Genomic DNA, 17,961 nt, shown 5'->3' with positions numbered 1-17,961 from the left:
GTTTTAATGTCCTTGTCTATTAATTCCAACTTCTCTGTCACAGTGTCTGTTTCAGTATTCAGTACTGAAGTGTCAGATATTAGAAAGTTTTTCTCTATGCAGACCTTTTCTCTTTTACTCAAAATTTTTGCTGCTCTGCAGCTCAGTAAGAGCCTTGGCTCTGCTACTATTCCACTTCCTTGTATCAGAGTTTAAATAAGTGCTTCCAGACATAAATATGTTTTTTACTTCTGTCAAGAACCAAAATATCAGACTGTCTAATTTTCGATGTCTATAAATGGTCATTTCATGTACATTGTTCAACTCATAGTTTATCATGAAAATCTAATCCTATAATAATTACAGTATCACTTGGCAGAGGCAGTCAATCAATTTAATTTTAATACATAATATCTGATAATTTTCCCAAAGATCAATTCACCATATGAGCAATGTAGGAAAGAGTCCATTTTTCTTAAAGTCGCTATCCATAAAGATTACTTCTTTTTATTTTAAATTTACAAAATTACTATGGAAAATGTTGTTTCCTTTTTTCATTTGCATTTGCCTGAAAACTGAAATGTCTTTCTGTTTGCTATCAACTTACTTTACTCTGTATTACCTTTCATATAATTTGCTCATTTCCTATTGAGTTTATTTTTCTTATCCATTTGTAAGATCCCCATTGCATTCTAACAATTCATGCAATCTTATTTTGAATATTGCATTACACTCAAATTATATATTTGTAAATACAGACAGTTTACAATACATACAATTTTGCTTAATTTTAATCATGTATATTTGTTAACAAAATAAAATATAAAGATTGACCATATACCATATGTAACATAATGCATTGTATTTAACCAGAAAATACTAACTGTTGAACAATTTCTTCTGGTTTATGTGCAGGTAAGTGAGATGAGACCCTGTTGTGATGATTTAAGAAAACATTGCAAGAGTAATACCATTTAGTGCAATAAGTGATGATTTAATAATAAGTTTACTATACCTTCCAAAAGAACCCAGAATTAGCTTAGCCATGGGAAAAACTGACCATTCTATGTAAAATACTGCATTTGTAGAAAGTAGTTTTGGTGCCTTGTGATTCATTCAGCATACTATAACTACAAGACTTGCCTATTTTTTAAAAGTTATTTTGATTAAAGTAGAATGGAGTAGAACCTAAATTAATTAATTAAAAAAGGGTTCAAATTATGCCTTATGACATACATAAGCTGAGTAGCTATATTATTTCTTATTTAGCTGAAAATTTTAGTCCTTAATATTTTACTTGGCTTTCAGAATGATTCTCAAAATCCTTTGTTCTTAAAGGTTACTTGATATGTAGAAATATTTCATACACGACACATTACTGCTATTTCTAATAATGATAAAGCTACTAGGATTTAAAGTATCAATTTTTTTAACAGATTATTTGTAGATTAATTCAAACAGATAGTTATAATTATAAATATTATAAATAATCCTATGAACCAATATGCAAGCTAATCTATAAAATTCTTAACCATATAAAACTATATGGTTGGAGAAACATACATGAGATCAAAATACAAAAGCTATATATGACAAATAAAATTTTTTTCATCAAATACATTAGAATTAAAATAATCGTAAAAATGGTCCCAGTTTCAAGTAGTTTCCATTTGTTAATTAGTGTTTTAGTTAGTTGTACAAAGAGCTTCAGCATGTGTTTTTGCAGAAGCAATTCTAGGTGAAATTCATGTGTGAATTTCACCAATACCTGAAAGAGGCATGGCCCAAGTTATAACAAAAGGGAAAAAAAAGGGAATATGCTTTCTTGGGAAAGTGTATTTTTTGTTGTTCTTGGATTGTGAGTTACTAGGTGCAAGAGAGTGAAAGCCTATTCCTTTGATGGTCCCCTGCCAAAAAAAATATATCTCCTGGTATTCATACCCTTTTCAGTCCCTTTTTTGTCTGCATTGTGAATTTTCTATTGCTTTAATCAACAGAATAAAGAAAAAATGTGCAATGCCAGTTCTAAGACTAAACCTCAGATATTGCAGTTTCTGCTTTTGCAGTTACCCTCAGCTTCCATGAAAGCAGTTCAGCCACCCTACTGAAGAGGAGATATGGATCATGGACAGCTTTGTAGAAGAAAGCGGTCTTGCAACTACATGGAGATGCGCCCAAGAATTTAACTGCTGCCCAGCACAGAGGCCCTAGACATGAGACCCTAAATATATGACTCCAGATGTTCCAGCCAGACCTGGGTTCTCAAGCCATACTAGCTTAGATGTGTGACTAGAGGAGCCACACTGGATGTTCTAACCCTCTCAGATATCACATGGAATGGGGATAAGCTTTCTTTGCTGTGACATCTCTAGCATGTTGATCCACAGGACAATGTGTAAAGGAATTGGCAATTGATTTAGGCGGTTATACTTCGGGATAGTTTGTTAGGTTACCAAGAAGAATTAAAATAGATATTTTCCCCCACTAAAATAATTTAAAAATAGAGTGAGGCTCAAATACAATACTATAATTGAATGGTTTAATTTCAATACCAAAACTATGTTATGGTGTCTTGCATGCTGTATTCACATCAAGCTCCAAGCACTGCATTCCAGTTTCTGTGCCAATATTCCTTTTTCTCTAACATATTTACAATCCAGCTACAACAATGCTATTAAATGCATAAAATGTATTCCATTGTTAACAGAACCAGCTATACAGAATGGAAAGCTGATTTTTCAGCAATCTGTTTCTACTCAGGGATTCCAGCTTTCATTTTACAAAGCCTTGTGGGAATACATTTCCCTGGTCTGCACCCCAGTAGCCTGTTTTATTTCCTGTACCTGTGTCAAAAGCAGTAATAGCAACCTAAAGGAAAGGAGCAGGTTACCTTATGATATATATACCATATGGTTTCATAGCCTTTTGTGGGTTTGGTAATGACCGAATGTTATAATGGTAACTCATCTCCTAATCACGGTCACTTGTATAACTGTGTATGTAGGTGGGTATTAAATAATAAAGATGTAACATTTCTTCTTGAATACTTTCTGATTTTTTCTGGTTGTGATATCTTAATTACAGGCATTCCTAAAACCTTCTTTCTGGGGCAGAACGGTAGTTTTCATTTTATTGGATATCTCTATGTTTGCTGAAAAACAATCTTATTTTAACCCACTTTCCATAGTCTACAAACCTTCAGCAGGTATAGAAAAGTTGGAGGGAGAATCTGAATAAGCAGTGTAGACAGATAGCAAATTGCCTGGTCAATGTGGTATTACAATTACCAAATGAAAGGACGGATTTTTCTTCAATGATATTATATCTACTATTTATTGAGATAATGACCATGAATATTACGAATTACAGAATTATGTTTAAAACAAGATTCTTTCTCTCTCTCTCTATCTCTGTCTCTGTCTCTCTCTCTTTCCTTGTCAGTAGTAGAGCTTGAACTCAGGGCCTCATGATTGCTAGGCAGGAACTCTACCACTTGAGCCACTCTGCCAGCCCACAAGATTCTCTCATGAACTTAGAAATAGGATTAACACCACGGAACGTATGTTATAGTTAGTAGATTTATCTTATCTTGAAGCAAGTTTACGCTATCAAAAAGTTTGAGAAAAGTAAACTTTGTAATTTGTAGATTATTAAGCATACAGATAAAAGCATTCAAGAAAACTGGTATTTGCCACATTGACTTCTTTAATAACAAGCATACTGTATTTATAATGCCAACAAATCTGAAAGAGATTATGATAGAAAAGTAAACCCCAGAAGAGACAATTATCTATCATTATTAACAAAGCATTGTTTCATATAATTGCAGTGTCTTAAAAATAAATTACCAGAGTAATACAGCTATTGTGTATTCTCTGCATTATCTACACTCTAGAAAGAAACATTAAAAGACAGAAGAAGAGAACAATAAGGAGGCTGGTGGAGTGACTCAAGTGGTAGAGCACCTGCCTAGCAAGAGTGAGGCCCTGAGTTCAAACCCCAATAATGCCAAATGAATAAATAAGAAAATAACAAGGACAAAGAAACAACTTGCAAGAGTCCAATAAAAAATAGAAGCCTGGTATGGTGGTACATTCTTATAATCCCAGCACTTGGGAGGCTGAAGCAAAAAGATTTCATGTTTGAGGCCAGACTGGGCTATAAGGCAAGATCTCGTCCTTAACAAAATAAGACAAAAAAGCAAAACCAAAAACAGTGATGATTCTACTCTATTCTCTTCCATAATTACTCAACACATTTCTGATATCAGATGCTCTCTGGGATTTTTCCTGCACATTAACAATAATCTAGTGGACAATAGTTTAGGTGTTCTATATTTTAATTCAGTTCTGACACTGTCTACTTGGAGAGGGGTTCAGGTCTCAGGGTCTTCAGCTTCCTAACACTGCTCCCCACTACAGATGCCAATTCAAAGACAAGATTATCACCTAGACTTCTGACTGGCTAGCTATAAAGCTGGTATTCCACTACCCCCTCATGAGTTTAATTTGCTGGAATAGCTTACATACTCAGAAAACACTGCTTATATTTACTGGCTTATTAATAAAGATTATAATAAAGGATACAGATTAAAAGCCAAATAAATACATGGGACAAAATCTGGAAGGGTGTCAAGTGCAGAAGCTTCTCCCTGTGGAGTGGGTGTACATATTCCATCCCAGATGTTGGTGATATACTCACCAACACAGATGTTCTCCAAAACCCCACTGTGCAGGGATTTTTATGAAGCCTTCATCATGTAGGCATGATCTAACCAACTCCATTTCAGCCACTTTCCCCTCTCAAGAGAATAGTCTGCAGCTGAGAGCTCTGGGGTGTAAGCATGGTTTGGTCTTTCTGTTGACCAAGATCATTTTTTTTTCTTTTATTATTCATATGTGCATACAAGGCTTGGGTCATTTCTCCCCCCTGCCCCCACCCCCTCCCTTACCCCCCACTCTGCCCCCTCCCTCTCCCCCCCACCCCCTCAATACCCAGCAGAAACTATTTTGCCCTTATTTCTAATTTTGTTGTAGAGAGAGTATAAGCTATAATAGGAAGGAACAAGGGTTTTTGCTGGTTGAGATAAGGATAGCTGTACAGGGCATTGACTCACATTGATTTCCTGTGCGTGTGTGTTACCTTCTAGGTTAATTCTTTTTTTTTTTCTTTTATTATTCATATGTGCATACAAGGCTTGGTTCATTTCTCCCCCCTGCCCCCACCCCCTCCCTTACCACCCACTCCGCCCCCTCCCTCTCCCCCCCTCAATACCCAGCAGAAACTATTTTGCCCTTATTTCTAATTTTGTTGTAGAGAGAGTATAAGAAATAATAGGAAGGAACAAGGGTTTTTGCTGGTTGAGATAAGGATAGCTATACAGGGCATTGACTCACATTGATTTCCTGTGCGTGGGTGTTACCTTCTAGGTTAATTCTTTTTGATCTAACCTTTTCTCTAGTACCTGGTCTCCTTTTCCTATTGGCCTCAGTTGCTTTAAGGTATCTGCTTTAGTTTCTCTGCGTTAAGGGCAACAAATGCTAGCTAATTTTTTAGGCGTCTTACCTATCCTCACCCCTCCCTTGTGTGCTCTCGCTTTTATCATGTGCTCAAAGTCCAATCCCATTGTTGTGTTTGCCCTTGATCTAATGTCCACATATGAGGGAGAACACACGATTTTTGGTCTTTTGGGCCAAGCTAACCTCAACTCAGAATGATGTTCTCCAATTCCATCCATTTACCAGTGAATGATAACATTTAGTTCTTCTTCATGGCTGCATAAAATTCCATTGTGTACAGATACCACATTTTCTTAATCCATTCGTCAGAGGTGGGGCATCTTGGCTGTTTCCATAACTTGGCTATTGTGAATAGTGCCGCAATAAACATGGGTGTGCAGGTGCCTCTGGAATAACCTGTTGGACCAAGATCATTAAGGAGCCTATTATGATTCACCTCCTCAGAACAAGAGACACTCCTGTTGCCCAGAAAATTCCAAAGGATTTAGAAGCTGTGTGTCAGGATCAAAGAAGGGATGACAGATTAGCCCTGTCTAACAAGGGTTCTAGGAGCTCTGTTCCAGGAACCAAGGCAGAGAGAAAACACTCGAAGAAAATATTCTCCTAACACCTTTGTTGCTTAGAAAATTCCAAGAGTTTTAGGAGTTCTGTACCAGAGACTTGGAGAAGAAACCAATAAGTGTAGTTCTTATTATTTTCTAAATTCAAAAGACTAAAGGGAATAAACCATATGCCAAAATCTAAGAACAAGTTTATCAATAAATAAAGATGGACTGAGAAATGCATTCTAGATCTCCACTACCCCCTGTACTCAAACAAACTGAGCATTGTTAAAAAGAGAAGAAAAAATTTTACTGCATCCTCAATCTGGGAATCAGACGGAATGCTACCTACCAGGCCTTCTGCACAATGCAAAAGATAAAATAAAACCTCTCCCCATGGGAACTACCTTCTTCATGGAAACTACCTTCTGAACAAATCAGAATTTGTTTTTTGTGGACATATTTCAGATCTACACAATCAGTAGTCAGTATAAGGTTCAGGTTCTTCATATCTTTATATCTTGAGGTGTGCAGAAACCTCAGAAAAATCTTTCTTTATTTTCTAGCAAGGAGACAAAAGCATTGGAAAGGACAGCTAGAGGCCCTGAAGGTTATAGATAATGATCAGAGACCTAGGCATTTATACATCCTTTTGTAATCATAGCTAATCACAAGATTTTCTCACAAATATATCCCTAAATAAGAATAACAACTTATAACTAAGGCACAGGATTATTATTACTTGAGTTTGTGTAGACCATAGGTTTAACATACAAGCAAAGTAGGTCTTTGCCCAATTCACAATCTTGACACCTGTCAGCCACCAAGCCAGGAAGGATGGTCATAACATAGCATGTAAGGGGGAAACAGGAGAGGAAAAGAAAATACTTGACCATCAGTTGCTATGTTTCAGAGATACCTCAATTCAGAAACAGAAAAAAAGAATGAGAAGAGCAAGCCAACTCTCTTGAGTGGGAGGTCCAGTCAGTTTCCTATATAGCTGCAGAGAAAGAAAAATACCAGAAATAATGTTCTCCTCATGTGTATATGTTTTAGCACACAGTTGACTCTAATCTCTAATAATGTACCATAATTACTAAAGAAAGAACTTTCCCAAAATGCATTCCTCCTTCCTGGGGCAAGGGAGAGAGCTTCCAATAAAAACAGATGATGTATATACAGTCAACAAACACAGAGTGTTCAATAATTGTAGACAGTTATTAACACTTGTGCTAGAACTCAGTAAGATTAGGCCTTCATTCTTTTGTGAGAAGACAAACATAAATATTAAAAAAACACAATCATTTTTAAATAAATGCAGTGAAGAAGGTAAAATAATGATAATGATGTTGGGAATGACAGTGTTCCAATGATGAGAATGATCTGGGGACATTGCTTGGAGGAGGTGACAGAAGCAAACAGATTAACTACAACAATAATAACATCAACAATAAAAACCTTGAGAGATGACTGTCAAAAAGGCATACCTGTGAAGTTCAAGGGAGGGGGGATGGAAATCATTCCATCCCTGAGGAACTTAGGAAGGACCTTCTTTTCCTAGCTCTAAGGAATAAAAATACACTTTAAAAACTGAAGCACATTAATGTAATACAGGCCCTTGAAGGGATGAGTATTAGTAGAAGGGGCCATGGGGAGGGGGAAGGAGGGTGAATATGGTCAATGTACTTTATATGCTTTTGTGAGAAACTATCAATGAAACCTGTTGAAATCATTTTACATAAGGGGAGAAGAGAATGAAGAATAATATGGGAGTGAACCTAACTGAGGTACATTGCAAGATTATATGAAAACGTCACAATGAAAAGCCCCTGGGGCAACTAAGATATGCTAATAAAAATATTTTTAAAAAATAAAATGATATGCATTTTCAACACACAAAAATAAAAAAGAAAGAAGGTCAAGCGAGTTCTGGCAGAACAAATCAAATGGAAAATAGTGTGAGGTAAAGAAGAATGAGTGGCACCTCCAAGGCTGATGACATGAGAATGGTCATTTACTCAGATAACAAGGACAGGAGGAAATGTGTTAGGTCAGAACAAATCTACATATGGTGTAGTTATTAAAGATTACAATTATACAGGGAACTGCTAGTCCATCTCAAGTTATCATGCAGGTAAGGAATTAGACATTTAGAAAGGAACAAAGAAACTTTCTGCATAGAACCACCTAGAAATATTCTTGACTTAAACTACTAACTGAAATTGAACACATGGCAGGAAATTTCCTCTACCTGTAGGATGAAGAGTAAAAAAATTCAAGGAAAAAAAGAAGAGAAAGCCTGGTCTTTGGACTCAGAGCCTTTTTGCTTTAGTTATTGTTGGAAAAGTGTCTCACGTTTTTGCCCAGGGTAGGCCCTGATCCTCCTACCTACAGTCTCTGGCATTCCTGAGATCACAAGTGTGGCCATCACACCTGGCTTATTGATTGAGATGGAGGCCTCAGTAACTTTTGCCAACACTGGCCTACATCCATGATTCTCCTGATCTCTACCTCCTGAGTAGCAGGGACTACAAGTGTGGGCCACTACTCCCAGTCCTTTGGTCTCACTTACATTGAGCAAAAACTAGGACCTATCTTTCCAGACATATCTTTCTCTATCCAAGTCTGAACAGAAAAAAAAAAAAAAAGTCTTGTAAAAATTTTTGTACTGCAGAGGAAAGGACCATTATCCTAAATAGTAAATAAATTTATTTCTAACATATATCACAAACTATAGGAGAAATATGTTCTAGAAAATATCTAGTCAGTTTACTGAAAAGTATATAAGGGACATGCCTGTATGAAACAGATACTGGGATAGAGACCAGGCATGGTGGTACACATCTATAATCCCAGCTAGGCAGGAAGCAGAGGTAGAATGATTGAGATCCTATGCCAACCCATTTAAAAAGCTCAAAATTCTATACGAAAATATACTAATGCAAAAGGTCTAGGAACATGGATCAAATGGTAGACATGTGAGGCCCTGAGTTCTGGTACTGTCAGAGAGAGGGAGAGACTGGGATATTGGTATATATGAAGAAAAATTAATTTAAACAAAGATTAAAAGTGTAGTTAGCTAAAAGATGAAAGGAAGTTGAAAAATTAATACATTAACTTATGTTCACATGGAAAAAGGAAAGAAAAGGCAGAACTGGCACTTCAGAAAACTGAATCATTGGCTTTCCCCCATGAAATAAAAAAATAATAAAACAATGAAAAAAGAAGGGTACTATAGGAGATATATTACAGTTACTAAGCATACCCAGGGTGGCAAGAAATCAAAATGACAGAACAGGGCAATAACCAAATATTAAGAAGAAAAAGAATTCCTGAGCTGAAATATTATTCAGGTCTATGATTCAAAAGGAGTAGCCTCGTGAATCCAGAAAACAGTAATGAGAACAAAAAAAGACTTAAAATGAATATTAGAAAAAAAAAGTTATTAATGAAAAAAACAAGAGTTGGTCTGCCCTTAGCTTTCTCTTCTCTTTAACTGAATGCCAGAGGACAACACGGAATGTCTACGGGATTCTAATGGAAAGCTTGTGACCTGAAAACTCCACATCAGCCAATTTATTTTTCTAATATGAAAGCAACAGAAGGCATTCCTAGGTCATAAGAACTTGGAAAACATTGCAGGCAAGTATTCTTCTTGGAAAAGAAAAATATCAATGATACTTTTCAAGTGATAATAATAAAAATTTTAAAAAAGTATTATTGATGAGTGGTGGGACTAAAGACATTATGTTAGCACAGATGAATAAAAATCCAAACACCTTCAACAAATCTGTATAGGACCTGCAGTGAGCAAGGACTCAAAATTCTAAATCTAGGGGAAAAAAGAGTCAACAGAGCAGAATATGCCCTGCCATGCCAGAGAGATGTTCTGTCGGATATGCATGATGTTAAGCTGGGTACTGCCCCTGTACTCTAAAAAGCAGAAGTGATTCATCTTTACACATGTAATTCTAGCTCTCCCAGTTCATTAAGAGGAAAAGAATACTGATTCTAAAGGAAAATTTGTAGACTACTATACAGATTTGACCCCCATCAACATTTGTTATTTAATTAACATTTTTAAAGGAATAGATTTGACTTTTTGGCTACAAGTTGGCTAAGTTAGTTCTAATTGTGAAATATAGAAAACACTAGGAACAAAAAGGAACTTCAAAAATGCGGCAAGTAAAAAATAAATATAAGCTCTAACACTTTTACTTAACATAATTTTATTGGTCATGGTTCAGAACCATATAGATATATATCCTATCAAATAGATTATGTACATATATATCCTATTTTATATGTCTTGTAATAAGTATCTTTACAGTATAAGAGATTCATTATAAGGTATCTGCTGACTTGGTTATGGAGACTAAGTACCATCATCTGCCTTCTGCAAATTGGAAATAGCAAAGTCAGTAGTCTAGTTCCCTGGCCTGAGAGCAGGAGAGATGGTGGTATGGATTAGTAGAGTCTATAGGTTTGAGAACCTGGACTTCTAAAGATAGAAGAAAATTGATGTTCCCAGCAGGAATAGGTAGTGAGTGAATTGCATCTTCCTGTTTTATTCAGACCCTCAACAAACTGGATGGACACACACCCATCTGCTTTACATAATCCACTAATTGACATGCTAATCTCTTTTGGAAACACCCTCAGGTAACATCCAGAAATAATGCTTAATCAGATATCTGGGCATCAAGTGATCCAGTCAAATTGACATAAAATAAACCATCACAATACTCTTCTCTTTTAACATGCATAAACTATAAAGATTTCTAGTTATTTTTAAAAGAAGGCATAGACTGAGATTGTCCTTATGAATTTTTTTTGTGATTTTAAATTTATGTACACCATACTTATCTTAGTAAGGCCAAAAGGTCAAAAAAAAAAAAATAACAAAAATTAAACTTCAGTGATGACAGTTTCTTGGATATATTTTTGGCAAGTCAATGACCATCAAGGTTAATTTGTAATCCTAGATACTGGGAGGCAGAGATCAGGAGGATCACAGTTTAAAGCCAGCCCAAGCAAATAGTTTGTGAGACTCTATCTCAGGACTGGTGGGGGGTCGGGGGAACATCACAGAAAAGGGCTAGTGGACTGACTCAAGGTATAGGCCCTGAAAAAAAAAAGATTAATTATGCATTTGTGAGATAATCTTGCACTTCAGTTATCACAGAACTCAGAGAAAAGGAATGTAAAATGTAAATAACTAGCAGCAGCAAAATGCAATAATCATAATCAGCCAAGTAAAAAACTAGTGATCTGGTGAATTAAGGGCCACAGTTAAAATGAGTTTTCCTGGTGGCCTTGGAAATGCCTTTTGAGCACAGAAAGATTAAATGTATTAAATCTATAAGTTCTAATATCTTTTTTCTTGTATAAATCTTATATATATCTTGTATATATAAGGTTGGGATAGATAAATGATCCCCTGCTGAATATCACATGAGCTGCATATATGAATATGCTATGTTACATGTCAATACTGAGTTTGTATGTATAATTAAATTACTATCTAAAAATGGGATCATCCAATGGGTCCAATGCAACCCTGAAGTCCTTACATGGAAACAAAGAAAGTCAGATAAGGATGACAGAAAGACACTTGCAGTCAAGTAGATTTAAAGACTGCACTGTTGGCTGAAAAACAGATGGGCTATGAATCAAGGAATGCAGGTGGCCTCAAGAAGATGGAAAGCATCACTTTCAAGAGAACATTGGATTAAGACAAAGAAAACTTTGAAATTATAATTGCAGTCATAAATCCAATGCATTCTCTCTCAGTAATTTAATTAAATTATTTAACAAATCCTCTAGATTCAAGTTATAAATTCATCACCTCTATTAAATTCTAATCTTTACTACTCAATGGTATTGCATCTCTTGATTGGTCTTGATTACTACTTGATTCTATAGAGATTCAGCATTATTTTACTTTTGAGATGGAGTTAACCGTCATTAATATAAAATCTCTCTTCCCTACGCAGTACTTTTGACTTGATTTTTATTTAATTTGATGTTAATATGATTTTTTTTCTTCAATTTGCTTAAACAGGTATACACGGATAAGGATAGTGATATGAGTTATAAGAATGAAATTGAGAGTGCTGCCTTAAATCTTTTGTAACAGAAGTCACATAAAAATCTTTAAATTGAGTACTCAGGGTTATTCCATAATAATAATAACTGCTAATCAATCTATATTTGAATACATATTGGTTTGATAATTTTTGAAATAAAGTAAATTTTATTAGTGTAAATAAATTGTAAAAAATGGTCTTGTGAAATTCCCATAGATGTGTTTAATGCACACATCAAATTCATTCCCTCTTTCCTCTTTTCCAAACAGTATTTAGTATTTGGTTTCATTATGAAATCTTCATATACATATATACATATGAAGATAGCATAGTACCTTTTATAACAGTACCTTAGTTATATTGTCCGATACTATGCTTAAATATTTACATTTTATTTCCAAACACATTATTAGTTGAAGTACGTCTGAACTAAAAAAAAAAAAAGGGGTTGATAAAAAACAAAATGTACAATAAATACATATGAAGATTCCAAAAAGTTTGATAACTCAGGGGATTTTGACTCAACTATCTCTGAAAAATGTTATGGAGGGCAACTTTTAATTAATTAATTTACTTATTAATTAATTATTTTCTGGAGTGTGGGAAAGCTCCAAGGTTTAGAAGGGATGGGTGGACACTCCAAACACAGAGAAATCTTTCCACATCCCTCCCACAATAACTTTCCAATGCAGGATCAACAAATTTAATATTTTCAATTTAGAGTTCGGGTAGGTGAGTCATAAATCCATTACTTCTCACTGTAAATGGGCTGCAGAGCTCATTTACTGGTTTTATGTGTTAAGTTTCTTCTTTAGATGGATAATCCTTTTCTTCGGTAGTTTTAGAATTCTTATTTTAGTTTTCTGGGCCAACACCAAGGACTTGAATTTAGATTTTGCAATAGTTTTGTGTTATGCTGTGCCTATTTGCTGCCCAAACTGTTCTTTAATGGAAAGCAGATGGTGTCAGTGGTTCTGTCATAGTTCACTTGGGCTGTTCCAACAAGTGCCATAAACTGGGGAGCTTCTAAATATCAGGAGTGTATCACTTACAGTTGTGCAGAGTGTGAAGCTTAAGATTAAGACACTAGTAGGTTTGGTGGCTGATGATGGTTTGTTTCCTGGTTCATAGTCTTCTGTCTTTAATCTCACAAGATGGAGTTCTTTTAAATAATGGCACTAATACAGGGTAATAAGGGTGGAGTCTCAAACACCCTCACAAATACATATGAATCTGGGGGATGAACATTCATTCTATATCAAATATTATTGCCTAACACCCTCCCTGCAAATTCTCAATTGAGTAATAAAAAAGTCGATGCTATGTTTCGCTTCAAAGTTCTCATGAATACATGGAAGTAGAGGTATGGTTGTTAGCATCAGTCTACTACTTCCCACCTTGGTGTTTGTGTTGGTTATTTATTCCCTTGCCCTGCTTTTCAGTAATTATTTTGTTGCAATAATTTTTAAACCAATATGTGTTTAGATAAATTTGATTTGTTAGCAGTTATTATTATTACAAAATAAACCTAATTATACTGCTTAAGAATTTTTATATGAATTCCGTTGTAAAAGTATTAAAGGCAGCACTCCCAATTTCATCCTTACATATTGCATGTCACTATCCTTATTCATTCATCATACCTGCCTACTGAAGCAAATTGAAGGAAAAAATAATATAAAATTATATAAAAATCAAGTCAAAAGTAAGGAACAGAGATTTTATATTAATAAAGGTTAAATCCACCTCAAGACTAAAATAACGTCAAAGCTGATATAAATAGATAAGAAAAAATTACCTCTTTACTGGATATTTTTCTAATTTATCAGTCTCAGGTCGGTAATAAAAAATCCATAGCAGAGTTTTGTTAATAAAGTTAAAATATTGATAGTCTTCAGCTTCTTATCCTATACTCTCTCCCAAAAGAGCTAAAAATAGAAGGCTTATTTTCAATTATTTATAGAATGCATATGAAGTATATTTTATTTCATACCATTGAAAAAACTTACATGAGTGATATTTTATGGTTCATTACCTTATACTGAGTGTAAAAAAAAAAAAAACCAGTAACAGCAAAATTTAGACCTGGCGATTAAGAATCACTACAAAAAGTCTTAGGCTCATATGAGACAGTAAGTTTAGACTGTTCCAATCATGAAAAGAAAATATTGTGTATCAAAATCTGTGTTCCAAAAAAATCTATATTTGATTACAAAAAAGGAGGTAATGTAAGTTAAATATTCAGTGAAGTTAGAAAATTGTCTTAAAATAATTCCTAAGGAAACCATGAATATATACAACATAATAAAAATAAAAATCATATAAATTAGTAAAATAGTTCACAAATAAGCACACAATTTTTTAAATGGCATAAAAAGTGTTCTGAGGAATTCTTGTTATTTTACTTAAGAAGAAAAAAAGGAAAATGATTACGAATAGGATCTATCTATGGTGGCTTAGAGGTGCAGTGCCCAGACCACCCATCAAGGAAGTCCTCTTTGTCCTGCTGTTTGTGATACTGTTAAAGGATGACCTTCAGCGTTGGCTGCCCAATGTGCCATAGTCTGAAACACTCTTTCAGGTCAGGGACACCGCATTAGGTCAGCTGAGACTCTCAGGTCAGCATCATACCTTGAATTATGCCTGCTTTCTTCCCCTGAATTCTATAGGTCACTCCCTAATAAACATGCTGAACACTAATCTATGTGTTCCAGAAAACCCAACTTGTTTCAGAATTCATAATATACTTGGGTGAGCTTTTTAATAAAGGATCATATTACTTAATATTCATGGTAATACACTTGAAAATACTGATTACAGGAAGTATATACATTGCTAAATTGATTGCTAAGAACAGAAAACTAAGAAAATTATCACATAATTACTTATTCACATCTAAAGCTTCAAGGGCCTGTATTTCTTTTTATTTTGTTAACATTTAAAAATATTTAATTTGCTAGACCATACAAAATAAGTGTGAAAACATCATAGCTCAATTTATAAAGCTAATAATATATGCAAATAACTATGAAAATATGGCACAAGCATAGATCAGGGGCCTCAAACACAAATGCCTAATTAAGACTGGGAAGATTATGCAAATGTTTGAATTAGGTCATACTTATTGTAATAACACTTGGTGGAGCCTGTAATCAACTGAAATGTATGATCCCTACATAAAAACAATAGCAAAAATTGTAGTAATAGTCATAATAATAAAAAAGGCAGGAGGAAGAGCAATAACACTTACTGAGAACTTAGCATATAAAATGCCCTTTTTAAGTACTTTTAGTGTACTAAGTGATATTGAAAGTGGAGTTTTGGACACAAGGCTCAAACTCCTTAGATTCCATAAGCTAGGTCCAGCCACTGGCTCCTAACTGCCAAATGAAGAGATGTGGTGAAGGCAGTGAAAGGAAATTTATTACACGGCTTGGGACACACCATGGGAAGAAGCAAAATAAGCACTCAGCTCATCTTCAGTCATTTTGGGGGTACAGATATGATTTATAGGTTTAAGTAGGCAAAGAACTCAAAGCAGGGGACAATGGTATGACAGTTCAGTCACAGATGTGGTCTGATGGGTCATTATCTCAGTCCTTGTTCTAGGAGAAGTTTCAGGACTTGTTATCTGGAGCAAGGCAGGTGGTCCATCCAAAGAAGGCCCGTTTTCAATTATTCCTGTCCTTCCTTGATTCCAAGGTGGTTGCAAGGTGACTGCAGATAGAATGGCTCAGAGAAAAGACAAAGTGGTGAACCGATGAATGGATTAAGAAAATGTGGTATCTATACACAATGGAATTTTATGTAGCCATGAAGAAGAACGAAATGTTATCATTCGCTGGTAAATGGATGGAATTGGAGAACATCATTCTGAGTGAGGTTAGCCTGGCCCAAAAGACCAAAAATCGTATGTTCTCCCTCATATGTGGACATTAGATCAAGGGCAAACACAACAATGGGATTGGACTTTGAGCACATGATAAAAGCAAGAGCACACAAGGGAGGGGTGAGGATAGGTAAGACACCTAAAAAATTAGCTCTGCCTTTAATGCAGAGAAACTAAAGCAGTTACCTTAAAAGCAACTGAGGCCAATAGGAAAAGGGGACCAGGAACTAGAGAAAAGGTGAGAACAAAAAGGATTAACCTAGAAGGTAACACCCACACACAGGAAATCAATGTGAGTCAATGCCCTGTATAGCTATCCTTATCTCAACCAGCAAAAACCCTTGTTCCTTCCTATTATTGCTTATACTCTCTCTGCAACAAAATTAGAAATAAGGGCAAAATAGTTTCTGCTGGGTATTGAGGGGGTGGGAGGGAGAGGGAGGGGGCGGAGTGGGTGGTAAGGGAGGGGGTAGGGGCAGGGGGGAGAAATGACCCAAGCCTTGTATGCACATATGAATAATAAAGTAAAATAAAATAAAAATAAAAAATGTTTTAAAAACATGAAAAAAAAAAAAAGACAAAGTGGTGAAAAGATGCCATGCTTTTCTCCTGCTTTTAGTTAATTCATATGCTTGAGTAAGGAGTCCATACTTTTCAGGAAAAACAGTTTGAGTGCCTGTTACAATATCTGCATTTAATAATAATTCTATGAGCCAGCTGTGACTTTTGTCTTGATTATAGAGATAACAAAAAAGAGTGAGAAAAAAATTTACTTTTTTAAAGTTATATAAACATTAGTGATGGACTCAAATTTTGAGTTTAGGCAGTCTGGCTCCAGAGCATCCCACTTTTTCTTTCTTATATCTTCATAAATATTTAGATAAATACACACACATACACACCCTCCCATAAAGCAGTTCTTTCCCACTGTGTCCCATGGGATGTTTATACCTAAGTATTTAAAAGTTCTAACAATATGGACAGTATTTTAATCTAGAAAAACATTAATAGGATTATCTCCCATTATGAGCAAGGTATGTTTTTCCTAAGAATAAATAATTTAAAATTAGTACTACAAGCACTAAATCAGTTTATATAATCATCAATAAGACACATGATCAAAACAATGTCTCCAACTGCATTACACAAAAAGTGGCAGTCATTAAGTAGAGAGGAGAAAGAACAATTAAACAGAGCTCTAGCCTTCTTTTTTCACCTGTTAGAGTGGGAAAGATCTATTAATTAACATGCTCCAGAATCTGTTGAAGAAAAATATAGCATGTTTGGTTTATATTATAAATTTCAAATGCCTACATAGTAAAAAGCACCACAAAGTTAAAAGACAAAAAATAAAAGATAAATATTGGTACCATATATACAGCAAAGGAAGAAAATAGATACATGAATACACATTATCATATATTAAAATATGTAAAATAATATATAATATACACATATTATAATATAATACATAAGGGGGGGCATTCCAGGGGTTCTTGTCTTTGCTGGGCTTAGGAATAAGCTCACGAGACACAAAGAGTGCACACACAGATAGATTTATTAGGGATAGAAAAGGCTGCAGCTAAAATAGTGCAGTAGAGCCCAGAAACCAGAAGCTCCTGCAGTAATAGCAGGGGGCCTCTTTTCTCTTCCGTCAGTGAAGTGTTAGTGGGGTCTTTAAAGACAAACAGAAGCTGACCGTCAGGATGCAGAGGAATGCAAAAGAAAGCATCCTTTAAATCTAGTACAGACTAATGTTGGATTTTTGAGGGTATGTGAGCCAATGGAGTATAGGGATTGGGAACAATTGGCTAGAAGGGAATGATTGCTTCATTAATGAGCAGGAGATCTTGAACAAGTCTCCATTTATCTGGTCCTTTCCAGACAAGAAGAATAAGAGTATGGAGGGCCTATAGCAAATGATTAATAGCCCTTGCTTTTTT

This window comes from Castor canadensis, chromosome 12, assembly GCF_047511655.1.
Source record: "Castor canadensis chromosome 12, mCasCan1.hap1v2, whole genome shotgun sequence".
Lineage (NCBI taxonomy): Eukaryota > Metazoa > Chordata > Mammalia > Rodentia > Castoridae > Castor > Castor canadensis.
Note: the sequence above shows the minus strand (reverse complement) of the source record.